At 35.3% G+C, this 18,083-nt stretch overlaps 1 protein-coding gene across 2 annotated transcripts in view; it reads right to left on the bottom strand.

Moving 5' to 3' along the window:
• LOC145277028 (uncharacterized) overlaps nucleotides 1–18,083 on the bottom strand; it is a 67,994-nt gene that overhangs the window by 37,201 nt on the left and 12,710 nt on the right. Inside the window, exon 1 of one of the 2 annotated variants that reach the window (XM_080128632.1) lies at nucleotides 15,571–15,771. The exons of the other annotated variant lie outside the window; for it this stretch is intronic. The gene's annotated coding sequence lies outside the window, so the exon portion shown is untranslated. Of the gene's footprint in view, nucleotides 1–15,570; nucleotides 15,772–18,083 lie in introns of those variants that run through there. 2 annotated transcript variants of the gene reach the window in all.

The following is an 18,083-nucleotide window of genomic DNA, read 5'->3' as shown; positions in this document are numbered from 1 at the left end:
CATTAGTTTCCCTGATAATTTTACTCATCAAAATTCTTTTTAGAGAGACATTGGGTGCCAACATCAACAAGATTTAAGGAGTAGATAAGCTCTGCCTATTTCCTGACTTTCATACTCCTTCTTTGCCTATTAGTCAGGTGCAAAGGTGCTATCACAGGGACTCAACAGAATCACCCAGTGGTCGACCTTGTTTCCTGACGAGGGCAATGAACGCTGTTTTCCCCACTCCTACCACATTCCATTCCCCTAAATTGGACACTGTGGGAGTGCTTGAGTGTCATATATGCCGGTGCACTTGGATTGGGCTGACTTTTGTCTGATGGGTTGAGGGTACTGGACTTACACTTACTAGCTGCTGTTTCCGACTGATAGTACAGGAGCCCTAACTCTTTGATAGCGCTTAGAGCAGCTGCTCCATCAACAGTTGTATAGTATTGGGATGATTGTAGTGCCATGTCGTGCATGGAAAGGGACCCTGCAGTCATCCCAGGTAGGCTTTTGTGAGGCCATAATCCTGTAGGTGAGGAGACAGCTGATGGTCTACTTGTATTGCATATCTGATATTCTGCATAACCACTTGTTCAGTACTCCTCACTCACCCTAACTGAAACTTTTAAATTAAATAAAATGTCTCTAGGTGTAAGAAAGTCTTCTACTCCAATAGTTTCTTCCCCAGAACTGCTAGACTTTGGAACTTCCTTCCGGAATTCTGCTTTCCCAACTGTACTGACATGCAGAAGTTCAAGTGTAATGTAAACAGACATCTTTCTACTCATCTCCCTTCATAATAATCCTGCAATTTATATTCCCAATAGTAGCCCCCTACTTCAAAGTGGCCCTGTGCCTTGGTTGGGTTGGAAATTCAATAAAAAACAAAATTGAAAAAAAAAAAAAAAAAAAAGGTTGCCAACATCCTACGTGAAAGTGATTTTGTGGAACGTACTGGATTTGAACTTGAAACACCCAGATTGTCAGTCTATGTCATTAACCAATAGACCACTATCACTTCCCTAAACAAACAGTAATAGTCAAAGATAAAACATGTTAAATATAAAAATTACTTGTATTGATCAGACTGTTGTTCTTATCTTGAGTGTCATTTATGCAACATTGCGGTCAAATTAGCTGTTGACCATCCTTATATGATTAGAATTCCTAGTTTTTGTTTAGTGCATTGCAAATTATTGTATTGTGTATAGGTGTGTATACACTGTTTCTTGCCAAAATATATACGTTGGTGAAACCCAGTGCAGATTAAAGAAAAGGCTCAATGAACATAAAAGAGATATAAGAAATAGCAATTCTCTGAATGCATTATTCTCTCATTCATTGCAGCATAATCAAACAAGCAAAAATAGTTACATTCAGTTAAAAAAAAAAAAAAATGCGACAGAGACTACTTGAATCAGTGCTTATCGCAAATTCCAGTACAATTAAACAATGTGAACGTGTCTATAATGTATCGCCATTAATAAACATAATTTAATTTTAGACACAGGTTAACACTCTCACACCATAGAAAACACCACTAATATAATAATAATAATAATTAATACATATAATCAGTCAATAAATTACATAACAAAAATGCACTCATTTCATTTCAGTTACAAATCCATATTTGAATTATAACGGACATATTTTTTCCAAAAAGAATATGAATTGCATCATATCTTTTTAAATATATTAACGGCTACATGACGTTACTCTCTTTCACAATGCGATGACCCCCCCCACCCCCACTTTTTAAAATTTCCAAAGACTTTTTCGTTTCTGAAATGGAACAGGGTAATACATTTCATTACATCAAAATATATTTCCAAATATTTGTACTGGTATTTTGTTTTCGTAATTTCATTCATCCAGAGGAAGTCTTGGAATAAAGATGAAACGTTGATGAACACATAACTTGGTACATTCCTTTTTTATTTCTCTCTCTCTCTCTCTCTCTATATATATATATATATATATATATAGAATAAGTTAAGATAAAGCATAAAGTTGCATAGGAACTTTATTACATTATCAAGTCAATAAGGGTTACAAAATGAGGAATAAAGGAGAAACCTCTTTAGGCCATGTCATTTCAAAGCTTAAATGCTTCTTCTCAGAAGAGGAGAAAAAGCCGGCATTATACAAAGTAAAGGTAAAACAACAACACTAACTTTGAAAACATTCAGATTAGAAATAGAAACATTTTTGAGATTAGAATTGGAAAAGAATTAGAAGAATTATATATATATATATATATATATATATATATATAAAAGCTCCTTCAGTCTTTGACAGACTATGGATACCCACGTAGTGGTGCCTGTGCATGAAATTTTTGTGGCAGGTGATGCGCAATCTCCAACCACACCTCTCCTGAGTCGACATTGTTAAATACCAGTAGCAAGTGAAGTGTATGTACCGGACGACTGGAAACAAATGCCGAGATAAGCAGAGCGCACATACAATGCCTAGAATACCCAAATGGTCACCCGTCTGGTACTAATCAGGCTCAATGTTGCTTAACTTCAGTGATCTGATGAGAACTGGTGTGTCAACGTGATTATGCCGTATATATATATCTATATATATATATATATATATATATACAAAAATATCTCAGAGATGGAGACATTAACCTTAATATCGTTTAAAAAAATCAACAACAAAAACTACGTTAACAGATAAACAATAAAAACTAAACAGTAAATTTGGCATCATAGCGTAATGGATGAGGGCGCTGGACTGAAATACATTAGGTTCGGGGTTCGACTCCTAACATCAGTCAAGCTACGCTGAAGAGGAGTAGGGCTCCGAAACACGCGTGTCTGTAGATTACTGTTTTTAAAAAATAATAAATAAATAAAAAAAAATATGTCCAAAGAAAAACACCGGAGATGTTAACCTTAATATCGTTTAAAAAATCACCAACAAAAACAATATATATATATATATATATATATATATATATATTGTGACATTCGCTGTTGGGTATGTATATAATTAATACATACGAGTCTCGGAAAAGGACCGATCAACGCATGCGCTAAGCTATGGTTTTCCTTTCGCCGTCGAGATCAACAACAATAGAGAATCGAATATATTTATTTTTTTTGGCTTGTCTCGACTAGAATCCAAAGCGCACTGAGGTTATGCGGAATTATAAATTCCGTCGTGTGATATTTTACATACGTCAAACAACAAAAAGAAAACCAAATAGCGGATTATATTTTAATTCCAAACCACGGGTGCATCACGCGCAATTTTTTTATTATCCAATATAGAAAGATAGTGAGAGGGAGATTTCTCTTGTTTTTTGTTTTTTTTATTATAAAATGAAAAGTCATATTGCACGTTACTATATGTGCCAGTTCAATATATTTATATGCTGAAATAATAAAACAATTATTCATACTTTAAGTTTGAATTTGATTTTTTTTGCTTTTATCACTTCTTCAAAACATTCAATATTTTTTTTTTTTTTCGTTAAAACATCCGATCCTTTTTTCTTCTATTTGTGTCCATAATGCATCTGCATTTCATGGTAGAAAAAGAGGAAATGTATATGCAAACATTTTAGACCTCTTCCGAGACTCATATTTGGTTTCTTCTTTCTCTCTTTTTTTTTTTTGTTAAAAGACTATAACCCCGCTATGAAAAGTTCTTTCTTCGCACTTTTCGTATTGCCTTCCGCATTACAAGAAAAGATGTCTGTATTTACCTTAGATTCTTCCAAACTCATATTCTTCTCCTTTTCTTTTTTTTTTTTTAAAGTCTTGATGGGATTAATTTGGTAATCCTTTTGTTCTTACACCCCACGGGGCGAGTTGCGTCTACACCATTTTAAATCTTCGCGGCAACTAAAACTTTTTGCCGCCTCAATTATCTCCCTTCGCCCTTACCCCTGCTGATATTTCTGCTATCTTGTTCTTTCCTTCTCTCTCTCCCTCACTTCTCCTTTGCTTCTGCTGATATTCTTTTTCTACGGTCTTTCTTTCTCTCTCTCTCTCTCTCGTTATCTTGTCAATGTGCTGTTTTGACGGGTTTGTTTACTTTTTTCGTACGGGCCCGTCACACCATCCTCCATAAAAGAAAAAAAAAATTTATCAGAAAAAATTTTTTTTTTAAATCCAGTCCCTGGATTGCATCTAATTTATTTGTTTATCTCAGCATCTTTTTTTATTTATTTCAAAATTCGGGGCTAATAGTACGGGCTCCTCACTAAGCATTTTCTTTATTTGCTCAAAAGCCTCTTGGCATTCTGCCATCCATTTGAATCTGTTGTTTTTCTTCAGGATATCAGGTAGGGGCATGGCAATACTTGAAAAGTTCCGACAGAATTCACGGTAATAGTCGGTCATACCTAGAAATCGTCTGGTTTCGTTTGCGGTTTTAGGTCTGGGATATTCCTTGATATTCAGTATTTTTATTTCACTCGGACTGATATTTCCGTACCCGACCTTGTGTCCTAAATACTTGACTTCAGCCTTTCCGAAATCACTCTTTTCTAGATTGATCGTCAATCTAGCGTCATTCAGTTTCTTGAATACTCGTTTGATGATGTCTAGGTGTTTCTCCCAATCATCACTATGTATCACGATGTCGTCGATATAGACGCTTACGTTCGGAATTCCTGACAGGCATCGATTCATTAATCGAGTAAAGGTGGCCTGGGAATTCCTCATCCCATACGGCATTACATTAGTGATATTTGCCTCCTGGCACTACAAATGCAAATTTCAATTTTGCTTCTGCTGTTACAGGAACTGACCAGTACCCTTTAAGTAAGTCACACTTGGTTATGTATTTAGCGTTGCCTATTTGATCAATGCAGTCGTCCATCCGAGGGATGGGGTATGAATCTGTTTTCGTAACCTCATTCAGCCTCCTATAGTCTGTACAGAATCTGACTGATCCGTCTGGCTTACGCACGGGGACGCCCATTCGCTCCGACTTGGTTCGATGATGTGGTTCTCTAACATGTACTCAATCTCTTTCTGGATGATTTTCTGCTTCGTCGGATTGACTCGATAAGGATGTAGTCTTATCGGTTGTTCGCAACTTAGTTCCACATTGTGTTCAATAATATTTGTTTGCCTGCGAACATTCGAAAATAATCCAGGTACTTCCTGCATAGCTTCCTTTAACTCAGTTCTTTCCTTCTCCGCCAGGTGTTTGAGCTTGCTATCAATATTTTCCATAATTATGGAGTTATTTAGTTTCATTGGAATGTTCTTAATTTCAAACTAGTCATCTCCATCTTTTTCCCTTTCTTCTGTAGTAATGACCTGTCCTATGGGTCGTTCAGGGTCATTCTTACGTTCTGAATATTTTTTTAACCGGTTCAGGTGACATATCTGTACCCTGTTCTTCTTTCCGAATATACTCACTTTGTAATTTTGGTCGTCGATTTTCTCCAATATATCATGGGGTCCATTAAATCTTGCTTCAAACGGTGATTTAACCGAGGGTGCAAGAACCATAACCCTGTCACCTCTTTTGAATTCTCTTCCCTTAGCCTTCCAATCATATAATTTTTTCATTCTGGTTTGATTTTTCAGCATATTATTTTCTGCGATATTTTGGCATCTTTCCAGAGTATTTTGCAACTTCGCAACATAATCCCTTATGGGTTCGGCCCATTTATCTGAATTTTCCCATTCTTCTCTAATGATTTTTATCGGGTTTCTCATTTCTCTGCCATATACCAATTCGAAAGGGCTATACCTCAAGGATTCTTGTTTAGCGTCTCTTATGGCAAACAATACAAACGGCAACTCTTTGTCCCATTCATTTTTCCTTTCTATACAGTGTGCTCGCAGCGTGCTCTTAATGATAGCATGAAATCTTTCCAGCGCTCCTTGCGATTGAGGATGATAAGCGCTCGATGTAACATGTTGAATTCCCAACGTTTCTGTCACTTTTTTTAATAATTTCGACGTGAAATTTGTTCCTTGATCAGACTGTATAATTTCTGGTATCCCCATCTTTGTAAAGAAATTTAATAATTCCTCGATTATTTTTCTAGCAGAAATATTTCGCAATGGTATTGCTTCCGGAAATCTTGTGTTAGCACACATTAATGTTAACAGATATTGATGTCCTGTCCTTGTCTTCGGCAAGGGTCCTACGCAATCTATTAGTATCCTGTCGAACGGTTTCCCAGTTATGGATATGGGTTTAAGTGGTGCTGGGGGAATTCCAGGCTGTGGTTTCCCTGCCGTTTGACACGTTTTACAAGATTTACAGATTTCCTTGACACTTGTTTTTATTCCGGGCCAGTAAAAGTGCCTGGTTAATTTTTCATAGGTCTTGTTCACACCTAGGTGTCCAGCTAGTGGAGCTTCATGTGCTAACCTTAGCATTCCTCTCCTATAGTCACTTGGTAAAACAATTTGGCATCGCATATCCCTTCTATTTCCCGGTAACTCTTGACCGTCGTATTTCCTTTTTAATATTCCTTCTTCTATAATGTATTGCTGTTTATACCGGTCACTTGTGGGTTTGTTTATGTTATATTCCTAAATACTTAGGAAATAAAGACAAACGTGAGTTACACCGAGTGGTATGTGTAATGGGGTTTATTTATAATACAGAAACGTAAGGCTGCTCGCCTAAGGTAAATAGAAGTACATAGTAACAAGTATGGGGAAGAAAGTCTGATAATCAACACGTAAGACTATCCGTCTTACTGCGACTGCTTGTCTGCCGCTGTCTGCCAAACAGTCCAATATATATATACAGTTTGTAACCGGTGTATAGCCAGTTATGTTCCTTCACAACACCTCCCCCTGAAGCTGAAATCTTCCTGATTTTAGCTTAAATACCTCTTCCTTTTAGGGTCAGGGCTTAATCTCCTGGTAACTTTTCTCTTTCTTGCGCTTTTCCTTCTGGTCAGCGTTACCCGGGGTAAAGGTTTCTGTCCAGCCCGTATGGTCGGTTCAGGCGAAATATTCATTGTTTGCGGTACACACGCTGGTTTTGGTATATCAAAAATATCGCACAATGTTTCCATTGGTGTCTCTTCCACATTTGGAGACAGTCTGGGACGTATTTGATTTCTGTGTCTTTTGCAGACAAAACTTAATCCTTGGATGGTATAGACCATGCTCCCAATCCTTTTTTTGATAATACCTTCAACCCACTGATTTCGTCCATTTTGAAAATTTTTGAAATATACATTTTCACCTGGGGAGAAGCACTTGGTATTAAGGTTTTCTTTTTTGAAAACTTTCTTTTTCTCTGGTAGCAGCCTATCGAAGACAGATCTTATCTTTCTTGCAAACATTAGCTCAGCCGGGGAAGAATTGACATTATTATTAGGATTTGGTGTCACCCTGTAAATTGCTAAAAATGTTTGAATACATTGTTCGTCTGTGTCCGTAGTAAGATTTTTCTTAAGTGCCCTTTTAAACGTATCTACAAATTTTTCGGCCAACCCATTCGATCGTGGATGGTACACAGGTGTTGTCATATGTAGAATATTTAGTGAGTCACAGAATTCTTTGAATTCATGAGCAGTAAATGCTGTTCCATTATCGCTCACTAAGGTTTTTGACACTCCAAAACGGCTAAAAATTTCATTAAGCGCACTCACAGTGTTTTTTGCTGTTGGATGTCTAAACTTAAATATTTCTGGCCATTTTGAAAAAGAATCTACAATAATCAAGTAAAAATAACCATTTATAGGTCCCGCATAATCAATATGCAGACGTGACCAGGGTAGGTCCGTCTTTGGCCATGGCGTCGTTTTTACTGGAGGATCTCGAGCTGCTAATTGACATCCTCTGCATGTCTTGACACATTTTTCAACTTCCTTGTCCATACCAGGCCAGTACACATATCCTCTCATAAGGGATTTCATTCTCGAAATGCCCGGATGACCTGTATGAAATTCCTTCAGAATTTTCCTCTGTAACGTTAGTGGAATTACGATCCTCTCACCATACATGAGCACATCTTCACAGATGGAAAAAGGCGTTGTTTGATCTACCTTTTTATTTTTTTTTATCCATCCCAATTGATTTTTCATTTTCTTAATGAAAATGTCATTTACTGCCTCTTTTTTTATTTTTTCGAAAGTTACCGGAAGTTCACGTATCATATTACACATTGAACTTGTACATTCACTTTCGTCTTTAAGCGCAGCAATTACCGTTTCTTCGAAACTTTCGCTTCTTTTAGGGATCAACCGTGATAATGCATCTGCGTGTCCTAACTTTTTTGAGGATACATGTTCCATCTTAAACTGATAGTTTAAGAGGGTTACAGCCCATCGCTGTAATCGATTCGCAGTATGTGTGGGAATGCCTTTCTTTGATCCAAATATGGTAAGTAGGGGTTTATGGTCGGTTTGCAAAATAAAAGATCGTCCATGGAGAAATCGATTGTACTTTGTAATTCCAAATATTATCGACAGCGCCTCTTTTTCAATTTGGCTGTAATTTTTCTCCGCTGCAACCAACGTTCTTGAAGCATGGGCGATAGCTTTTGTCCTACCATCCTCATACTTGTGAAGTAATACAGCGCCAACACCGTAATCACTGGCGTCCGTTGCTAGTATTAGTTCCTTTTCTGGATTGAAATGTGCCAATGCTAAGTCTGACAGTAGACATCTTTTGATATTTTGGAAAGCAGATTCACATTCCTTATTCCAGTTCCATTTAACACCCTTTTTCAGTAACTCGTTAAGAGGAGCTCTTAAATTATGTATGTTAGGGATGTAAATTGCATAGTATTGAACTAATCCCAAAAACGATTTTAATTTTGTCACTGAATCTGGAGCAGGCATCTTTTCAATTGCTTCAGTCCTTTGTGGATCCGGTCTTCGACCCTCTTTGTCGATTATTTGACCTAGATATTTAATTTTTTTCATAAAAAAATCGCATTTTTCTGGGCTCAATTTAAAACCAAATTCCTGTATTCTTTTGAATACTTCTTTTACATGCTTCTTATGATCTTGCAAATTTTCACTTTTAATTAGGATATCGTCAAGGTAGGCCATTGAAAATTCCAACCCTGCCAGCATCGTGTCCATAATTTGCTGGAAAATAGCAGGAGCAACCTTTAATCCAAAAGGAAGCCTCTTTAGCTTAAAAATGCCCTTATGAGTATTTATGCCTAAGTATTTGGAGCATTCATCGCTGATCTTAATTTGCAAGTAAGCATCTGAGAGGTCTATCTTAGAAAAAATTTTTCCTCCGTTAAGCTTAGAGAACAGATCTTCTGCGGACGGAAGGGGATAATTATGGTCCAATAGACAGTCATTTAAACCCGTTGAAAAATCTCCACAGACCCTTATTCTGTTATTTTTTTTCTTTACATACACGGTTGGACTTGCCCAATCTGTGTGGTTAACTTTTTCAATGACTTCCAGTTGTTGAAGTCTATCCAACTCTTTTTCGATTGCGTCCATCGCTGAAAAAGGCACATTCCTTTTAGGTTTGAATACTGGAGTGGCATTTTTCTATAATTCAAATTTTGCCTCTGTCTTAATACAGAGTCCTAGTCCTTCGGCAAAAACATTGGGAAATTCAGTTTTCAAATCCTTCAGGAAGTCTTCCCTTTGGTTTGCTTTTTCTGCAGTTAAAACGTTACAAAACGAATTTATGGGTTTCTCCCATAAATTAAACAGGACAATCCAATCTACCCCAAACAGGCATGTATTCTTTCCTGGTACGACGTACACTTTGGATTTATGAGTCTGGTTAGCGAATGTCACTTTGCATTTTAATTCTCCCTTGAACTCTAATCTTTTGCCGCACACACTTCTCGCCGTCTTTCTGGTTTTCGTTAATTCAGGTCGACCTATCCTTTTCCATATATCTTCATTTATAATACTAATATCTGCACCGCTATCCAGAAGCAATGTAACCAGATGTCCATTTATCCGAACATCAACATATTTCCGTCTTTCGCAGCTTTTTTCTTTATTCATGCGAAGCGTATTTACATTATCGGTCCCTTGTCTTTTCTTCTGGGCACAGTATGTTCCCTTGTGACCTCTGAGACCACATTCATAACATATTTTGTTCCTAAACCAGCAGGTCTTATTGTTGTGTCTTAAACTACCACAACATTTACACTTTAGCTTTGGGTCTTTGTATCCTTTAAGGATCCTGTGTTCTTGGAACCTGGACTTTCTTGTGGTCCCTTGCCTTTTTACTTGCTGCACCTTAAAAATATTTTTCTCTTCAATGCGAGTGTTGTCTTTCTTTATGTTAATCAGACGTTGACACTCTTCAGTGACTTTTTGCAATGTTATGTTAGGATCCGCCTCCATAATTGTTAGGATCCGTGAACGTATATCTTTGTCCCTTGGTGCTGTGAGACCTTGTACAAAGATTAAACATTTAAATTGGTCTGCGGAAATTTCATTCAATTTAAATGATTCGCATAAACAGTTCACAGTGCAAGCATATTCTAGATAGTCTTCAGCTTCTGCCTTCTGAATGTTCAAACATTTGTATCTAGAGTGAAATAGGCTATCCCTTTTATCAAATATTTTCGACAAGGTACTAATTGTTTCCTCGAACGAAACCTCCTCCGGTTTTTTTGGTAGAATTAGATTTGCATACTTGGTGTTTTCATCAGTACCCAGTTTTTGTAGTAGCAGGGTAACTTTTTCCTCATCGGTCCAGTCTAAACATCTTTTCGTAAAAATTGTTTCGTATCTTCTGTAGTATGCAGGGAAAGTAACACCAGTATCCGGGGAGTAACGAAATTCCGTTAGTGAATTTGAAATACCCTCGGCAGAAAAATTAGTCTTCTTCCCGGTCGACGTTAGAATTAGCTTTTCTAAATTCTTTTGCTGTGTCGACATTTGTCGTTGTAGTATGTTTGTTTGTTCTTGTTGTGCCTCTAAAGTTTTTTGTGTTCTTTCTTGTTGTTGTTGCAGCTGTTGCTGTAGCTGTTGTTGTTGAATTTGTTGTTGTTGTTGTTGTTGCGCTAAAAATTGTTGAGTCATTTTTGTCTGTTCCTGGATGCTAAGGGCTAGAGCCTTAGTTAACTCTGCTAATTGTTCCATGTTAGCTTCTAGTACAAAAATGTCTTTTCGAATTCTACACAATAATTCCAAAGAAAAATCGTAAATTTACGTATATCGTAAATTAGTAGCAATATGCAGACACAACACGTTTCAACAAAGTTCATCCATAGTAATTCAACAGGCTTTGTAAAATAATTCTTTTTTTTTTTTTTTTTTTCAACAACGTAAGTTCATACACAAAATATTTCTTACTTCCCACGACAAATAGTTCCAATTATTTATATAAAGGCAATAACAAACAATTAATTTTCCAAAAAAAAAAAAAATATATGGCTGCCGTTCCCACGTGGCATAAAATGGTACAATAGTCGTTGTATTTATATTTTTTCTTTCGAAACTCGTAATCCTTTAGTGTAGTTTCGAATTCAACTTGCGACCATTTTTTTTTTTTTTTTTTTTTACTTGTCAAAATAAATATAAATTCCACTTTACCTTGAACATGTTTCTATAATTTCTTGTGAGTTCTTTACGAAGAAAAATCCGTACTTTTCGCTACTTTAGGTAGGAAAAATTTTTAAATTCATTGACGCACGTGGTCAAAAATCCTTGTGTAGTTTGTTTTTTTCGTAAAACAAAAAATCCTTGCATTGTACACAGTCCTTGGTACGGTAATTTATCTCTGTTAAGAGAAAGAACATCCTTTCGTCGCCATTGTTATATTCCTAAATACTTAGGAAATAAAGACAAACGTGAGTTACACCGAGTGGTATGTGTAATGGGGTTTATTTATAATACAGAAACGTAAGGCTGCTCGCCTAAGGTAAATAGAAGTACATAGTAACAAGTATGGGGAAGAAAGTCTGATAATCAACACGTAAGACTATCCGTCTTACTGCGACTGCTTGTCTGCCGCTGTCTGCCAAACAGTCCAATATATATATACAGTTTGTAACCGGTGTATAGCCAGTTATGTTCCTTCACAACAGTTTATTTGTTCAAATAACTTTTTTAAAGCTGACATCCTTTTTTTTAATTCCTCTTGTGATTTTTTTAACATTATGAGTCCTCTGTCACCGACTTGGTAAAATGGTGTTGCTTCCCTGCTTTCCTTCTTATGTGCCGTCATTTCTCGTTCTGTTCGTTTTTCCTTTTCCGTTCCACAGATTATATGCTCCCATATTTCGTCTGGGGTCATATCCGTCTATCTCGTTTATTTCTATCTTTACATCATTCCCCAGTAATAAATCTATGTTTTTCATAGGAAGTTCATCTATGATTCCCATCTCTATTATCCTCGTAATCTCCCCTGCCTTCAGCTTAATCTTTAGCACTGGTATTTTCATATCACATCCTCCTACTCCTCTGATCACCACGTGGTTGATAATTCTGTTTCGGGGCGCCATCTTTCTTAGAATCACCGATTGCGTGGCCCCCGTATCTCTTAATAATTTTATCGGTATTTCTCTTCCATCCTTCCTTATTATCATTCCCTTTCTCATGAAAGGTTTATATATATCGTGTTTTGGCACTGACGAAATTACTCCTTGTGGCTTAGTTCCCACATTGTTCTTTAATTCGGTTCCTCAATTCGATCTGCATTGAATTGATATATGTCCTATTTTTCCACATTTATAACACGTAGGTGGGTTCATCCTCTGTAGCTGTGTTGGTCGGCCATTCTTTGAGTTATCCCCTCGCATAGCGATTTCTTTCGGTTCATTTGCCCGATTTATTATTTGCAGTTTATTTATTTCTTTCCGACGGGATATTATATATTCGTCAGCCAGTGTTGCTAGCTCACTGCCTGATTTTGCTCCTTTTTCATTCAAGTGTATCCGCATATCATCAGGTAATCCATTTAGAATTTCTTCGATCAGAATGAGCTGTTTGATTTTTTTGGGTCTCCGTACACCCCTTTTGAATCATACCATTTATTCATTGCTCATTCCTTTTCCTTGACAAACTCTCTGAACGACTGCGTTTCGCTTTTCTTTATCGTTCTGAATTTTTGTCGATAAGCCTCTGGTATTAGTTCGTAACTGCTCAGTATGGCTTGTTTCACTGTATCATTATCTGCCCGTTCTTCGGCCGATAACGCTGTAAAAGCTCTTCGTGCTTTTCCTATTAACGTGCTCTGTATAAGTGTGGTCCACTTTTCCTGTGGCCATTCCATGTTGACCGCCATACTTTCAAAATGTGAAAAGTATTCGTCTACACTCTCCTCTGTAAAGTTAGGTACTAGCCGTACCTGTTTCGCCAAATCGAATCTGTCTCGGTTCGTTTCTGTCGTTGCCTCAGCTAACCTGTTTTCTCTTATCCGAATTTCTTGTTCCTTCCTCGCCTTTTCCAACTCGACTTTTGCTCCAATTCTATATTTTTCCAATTCTAGTTGTTCCCTTGATAATTCGTTGTAGTCACTGTGCCATTCATCTAGCGTTTCTGGCGCGAAGATCTGTTCTTCCACCATGTGCTCCAGTATTATCCCGATAATTTTGTTTTTTCTCATGGCCATTTTTGTTTCTAACTTCAGTCTCTCTCTCCTACTGCAATTAGCTCGCTTTTCTTCAAGCTTTTCAAGAGACGGTTCATTTAGGAAATTCTCCACTCTTCCTGTAGCCATTTTTCTTTTCTTTATTTTATTTATTTGTCCGCCTATTTTTTTTTTTAATTTTTTTTCATATTTTAGTTATTTTCTTTTATTTTCCAAGAACTTTGTCAACCAAAAAAAAATGTTTTCTCTGACGTATCTATATCACTTGGCTATCAAGCCCCCTTTATGTGATTTGTTCGCACGTCTGGTTGTCTAGGACAGTATTCAGGTTATTCGTTTTTGAATATATATGTTATATATTTTTCCGGACGAGTTCCCCATGTGACATTCGTTGATCGGTCCTTTCCCGAGACTCGTATGTATTAATTATATACATACCCAACAGCGAATGTCACAATATATATATATATATATATATATATATATATATATATATATATATATATATATATATATATATACAGGATTAACTGATCATTATGAATTTTGGAAGAAACCTGCTAGGAAGAAGGGGTTGTAATGTGAGTTTAATTTAGTTTTATGTAAAGGGATAAAGGGCATGATAGCGCTTTGTGAAAATTCAGATACTTCTGATTTTTGTGAAATTTTGAGAATAGATATACTAGACATTAACAAAGTGATCTACCGCCAGCAGGCATGCTATGCTGGTATGTTTCATTGTTAACAGTCGGATTTAAATAGCAATTTCTTTGAATATACAAATCACAACAAAAATATTCAAATACCATTTTAAAGTAAATATTATTTGGAACCTAGTTATATAAGTTTTATTTTGATGGACATAAGAGAAATGTACTTATTACTGATTTAAAGACTATGGGTGTCAAATTTAGTAGCAGTGTGCGCTTTGTCCAATGCTGAATTTTATGGTGTCTGGTGAATTAATAAATAGTCCCCAATTGTCAGTTTTTTAAGCGTGATTAGGAGGACATAATATAAACACAATCTCCCATTTCAAAATTCAAATATTTCAGACTTGTATTAAATTTGATCCATCGTTATTAGACATGAATTAACCAAGATTCCCTGTATTTCAGTTTCTTCTTAAGCTCCATTAAGCTTAAGCCTTAAATTTTAGATATTTTCTAGAATCAAAATTATGTAATGGACTTTATTACCAAATTTGCATAAGGATTCTAGGCATAAGGTTTGGTAGCACTGTATCTTATTTCTTTAGTCTTGGTAAGAATGCATAAAAGTGGTGCAAACCTGTTTTGTTTGGGGAATTAATTTTGCCCGTACTAGGACTCGTATTCTTCTACAAATTTTATAAATGGAAATTATCATAACAAAAGTATATTTTTTATAACAATTTCGGTCAATTAATAATTTAATGACCAAACAATGTTACAATAATTAAATCTAACTTTCAAAAACAAATTTTTTTTTAATTATAATTAAAAAAATTATAATCTTTTTTTTTTTACTTTAACTGCAACTCAACATTCACCTTTAAATTGACGACTTTTAAAGGTTTATGAGTCTGTTGAATATGAACATCATAATCAAATTTTGGACAGGCGAGTAGTTTTCAGGATATTAAGACATCTTTTTCCAATGTATTACTTAATGAATTTTAGTGACTGTTGCCATTCTTGACGTGAAGAGGGATGTGTTTTAATGCGCATTACTACTTGTTCAGTTGAGAGAAAAACATAGCCTCCAGTGAAAACAAGGGATTATATTGAATAATAAAAGTCTTAATATCTAGATAACTAATTATCTGCCCCAAATTTGAATGTGATATTTGTTTTCAACATACCTGAAAACCTTTCAGAGTCATCAATTTAAAAGTGAATGTTGAATTACAGTTAAAATAAAAAATACAAAAATTATAATTTTAAAAAATTAAAAATACAAGTACATAGACATTCAGTTTATATTCAATTAAAGAATATGATTTATAATTTATTTGATACACCTTCATATGTGGAATTCAAAAAAATATATACTTCATGAATTTTTTAAATATTTCTCAACAGAAACAGAAAAATTTTGAAATTGCAATTTATTTACTTACAGTTGGTTGGCGCAGATTTTTTTATCGCCATTTTTCTTTGTTTTAAAAACGGAAATAAAAGCAATGAGTTCAGATAGTAAAACGATTTTGATGTGAAACTTTGTTGCAGAATAGAAAGAAAAAATCTAAAAGAATGAAATAACCAGTCACTACGTTTATTTAGAAATACTGAATTGGTCTATCGAAATGCACCACGTAAACAAAGTCTGCAGTGTCCACATGAATGCTGATCAAATCTGGTAACAGCTTTAACTTTATACTTTACTTATTTTTAGGTTTTACATCATGAATAATTACTTACACATGAAAAAAGAAAGCACACAAAATGCGGCTAAGCTACTAGAAAGACTGCCTGAGGTTCGGGAAAAGAAAACAGAATAATTTTTTTTTAAAAGTGCTTATAAGAGCCCTCTTTTAAAACCTATAAGAGTCTTCTTTTAAAACCTATAAGAACCCTCTTTTAAAACCTATAAGAACCCTCTTTTAAAACCTATAAGAGCCTTCTTTTAAAACCTATAAGAGCCTTCTCTTAAAAATTCCCTCCTTTTTTTCTCACTCACTTTCAGTCATGTTACTTTAATAACATGTCTCCTCCCCCCTCACCTCGTATAACTGCTTTCTTCTCTAATTCATGCACAAATATACATATTATTCAGATTTTTCAGACTACTGTTTTCATTTTGAGTGTTATTTTCACAGCGGTTCCGTCGATATAACCATTGACCTTTTTCAAATGAATCTCATTGAATTCAGGAATCTGAATGGAATTTCAAATGGAACCTTTTATTAAGTAAACGAGGGTTGCATGCTTTCACTCCATCAACCGTGACTTAATAGAAGTCCTAAATAATTTACAATTGTATTTTCAGTATCGTCTGCATTGATAGTTTTTTCTTACAAAGAATAATGTAATCAAAGAACATTTGTTTGTTTTTTTTTTGTTTCTTTGTATATTTTAATCTAAATAAACAAAAGTTTTTGCAGTAAATTCATTTTTTTTTACCATTCAGTTTCCAAATGGCAATAATTTTTTTAGCAAATTTAATTCACATATCGACATATGATCTTATGAAAAATGAGTTATTTTGCGCCTTTAATTTTCAAGTCTGAGTAATTATAAATAATTTTTGTAAAAAGCAATTGTTTTGCATTTTTTAATTGAAACATTTCTGCAGTTTCCCTTTTTACGAGTTCCACTTTGGGAGAAGCCATCCATTAAAATAATAAGTAGTACTGCTACCATGCTCGACTCTTCCAAAACCTAGACCTTATATCGGGCTCATATCAGAAGGCTAGAGGCAGTGCAGCAACACCACCTCCGGACGATAATAATGAAAATCAGGTGGAATGATTATGTGACAAAAGTGGAAGTCCTAAAAAGAGTAAATACGGACAACATAGAAGCAGTACTTGCAACCACACAACCGTGTCGGACTCGTCATGCTGTAAGAATGGCAGATGACAGGATCCCAAAAATTCTCCTCTATGGAGAATTAGAGAAAAACAATAGAAGAGTGGGTGGGCAAAAACTCTGGTACAAGGATGTAGTTAAATGTCATCTTAAGGAAATGACCATTGATATCCCAAATTGGGAGGCACAAAGTAGTGATCGAGGGAGTTGGCAGAACAATCTACACAAAAGGAAGGTCATGATCAAGAATAGGAGAGAGGTCGCAGCTCAGAGACATTTTCGAGAACACAATCCTGGCTGCTTTGCATGTGCTACCTGCGGAAAGATGTTCTACACCGGGAGAGGATAGCTTCAACATCGGTAGATAATGCATGAAGCTTGTCTAGTCATCTTCAGACATGAAGGACTGTGGAGAATGGGAATTGAATTTGGAGGAAGTATTTTAAGGAGACATTTTCAGTGAAAATTGTTTTTAGGTTTATACTCTAATGTGTGAGAATGATAGATGATAAACACAAGCAAAAGCATAAATAAAGAGATATTTTTATCTATGTTCAAAATGGAAGTTAACATGAATAGGAAAACAGAATGTTTGTTCTTATCAATAGAGTCCTTGTAGAATAAGAGGGATTCATTAGCTGAGATATTAAAGAAGTCTGATTCAATAATTTAAGTGCTATGAATTATCCACGGGTTTGAAAATGATAATCAAAATTTCTTCAATCAATTGTGCAAATTATATTTGCTTAAAAGTTATTAATAAAAGTCAGTGTTCATTTGTTTTCATTGTAGAAAATTACCATGCTATTTGTTTTATGGTATTTTCAAGTTAAATTAAAGTTTTACAATATCATTTTATGAAATTGTTGGATGCAAGTACAGAATAGTTATAAAATACCCTTCCCTCCCCATGTTAAAAATGGGTTTCTAAGTAATAACATTATTACGTCAATACAGTAACTTATCTGCATAAGTATTAGAAAGTTCACTGATAAAAACTTAGAAATATTTAAATAAGTTTATACATTTGATTTTGATGAGCAGACGAGAATGAAAAAGTTAATGAGTTTTGTGTCTGTGTGTTCATTAATGTCTGCATGTG

The sequence above is a fragment of the Euprymna scolopes genome, chromosome 5, assembly GCF_053919585.1.
Source record: "Euprymna scolopes isolate OS-2025 chromosome 5, ASM5391958v1, whole genome shotgun sequence".
Taxonomy (NCBI): domain Eukaryota; kingdom Metazoa; phylum Mollusca; class Cephalopoda; order Sepiida; family Sepiolidae; genus Euprymna; species Euprymna scolopes.
Note: the sequence above shows the minus strand (reverse complement) of the source record. Positions and strands in the feature narration are given on the sequence as shown.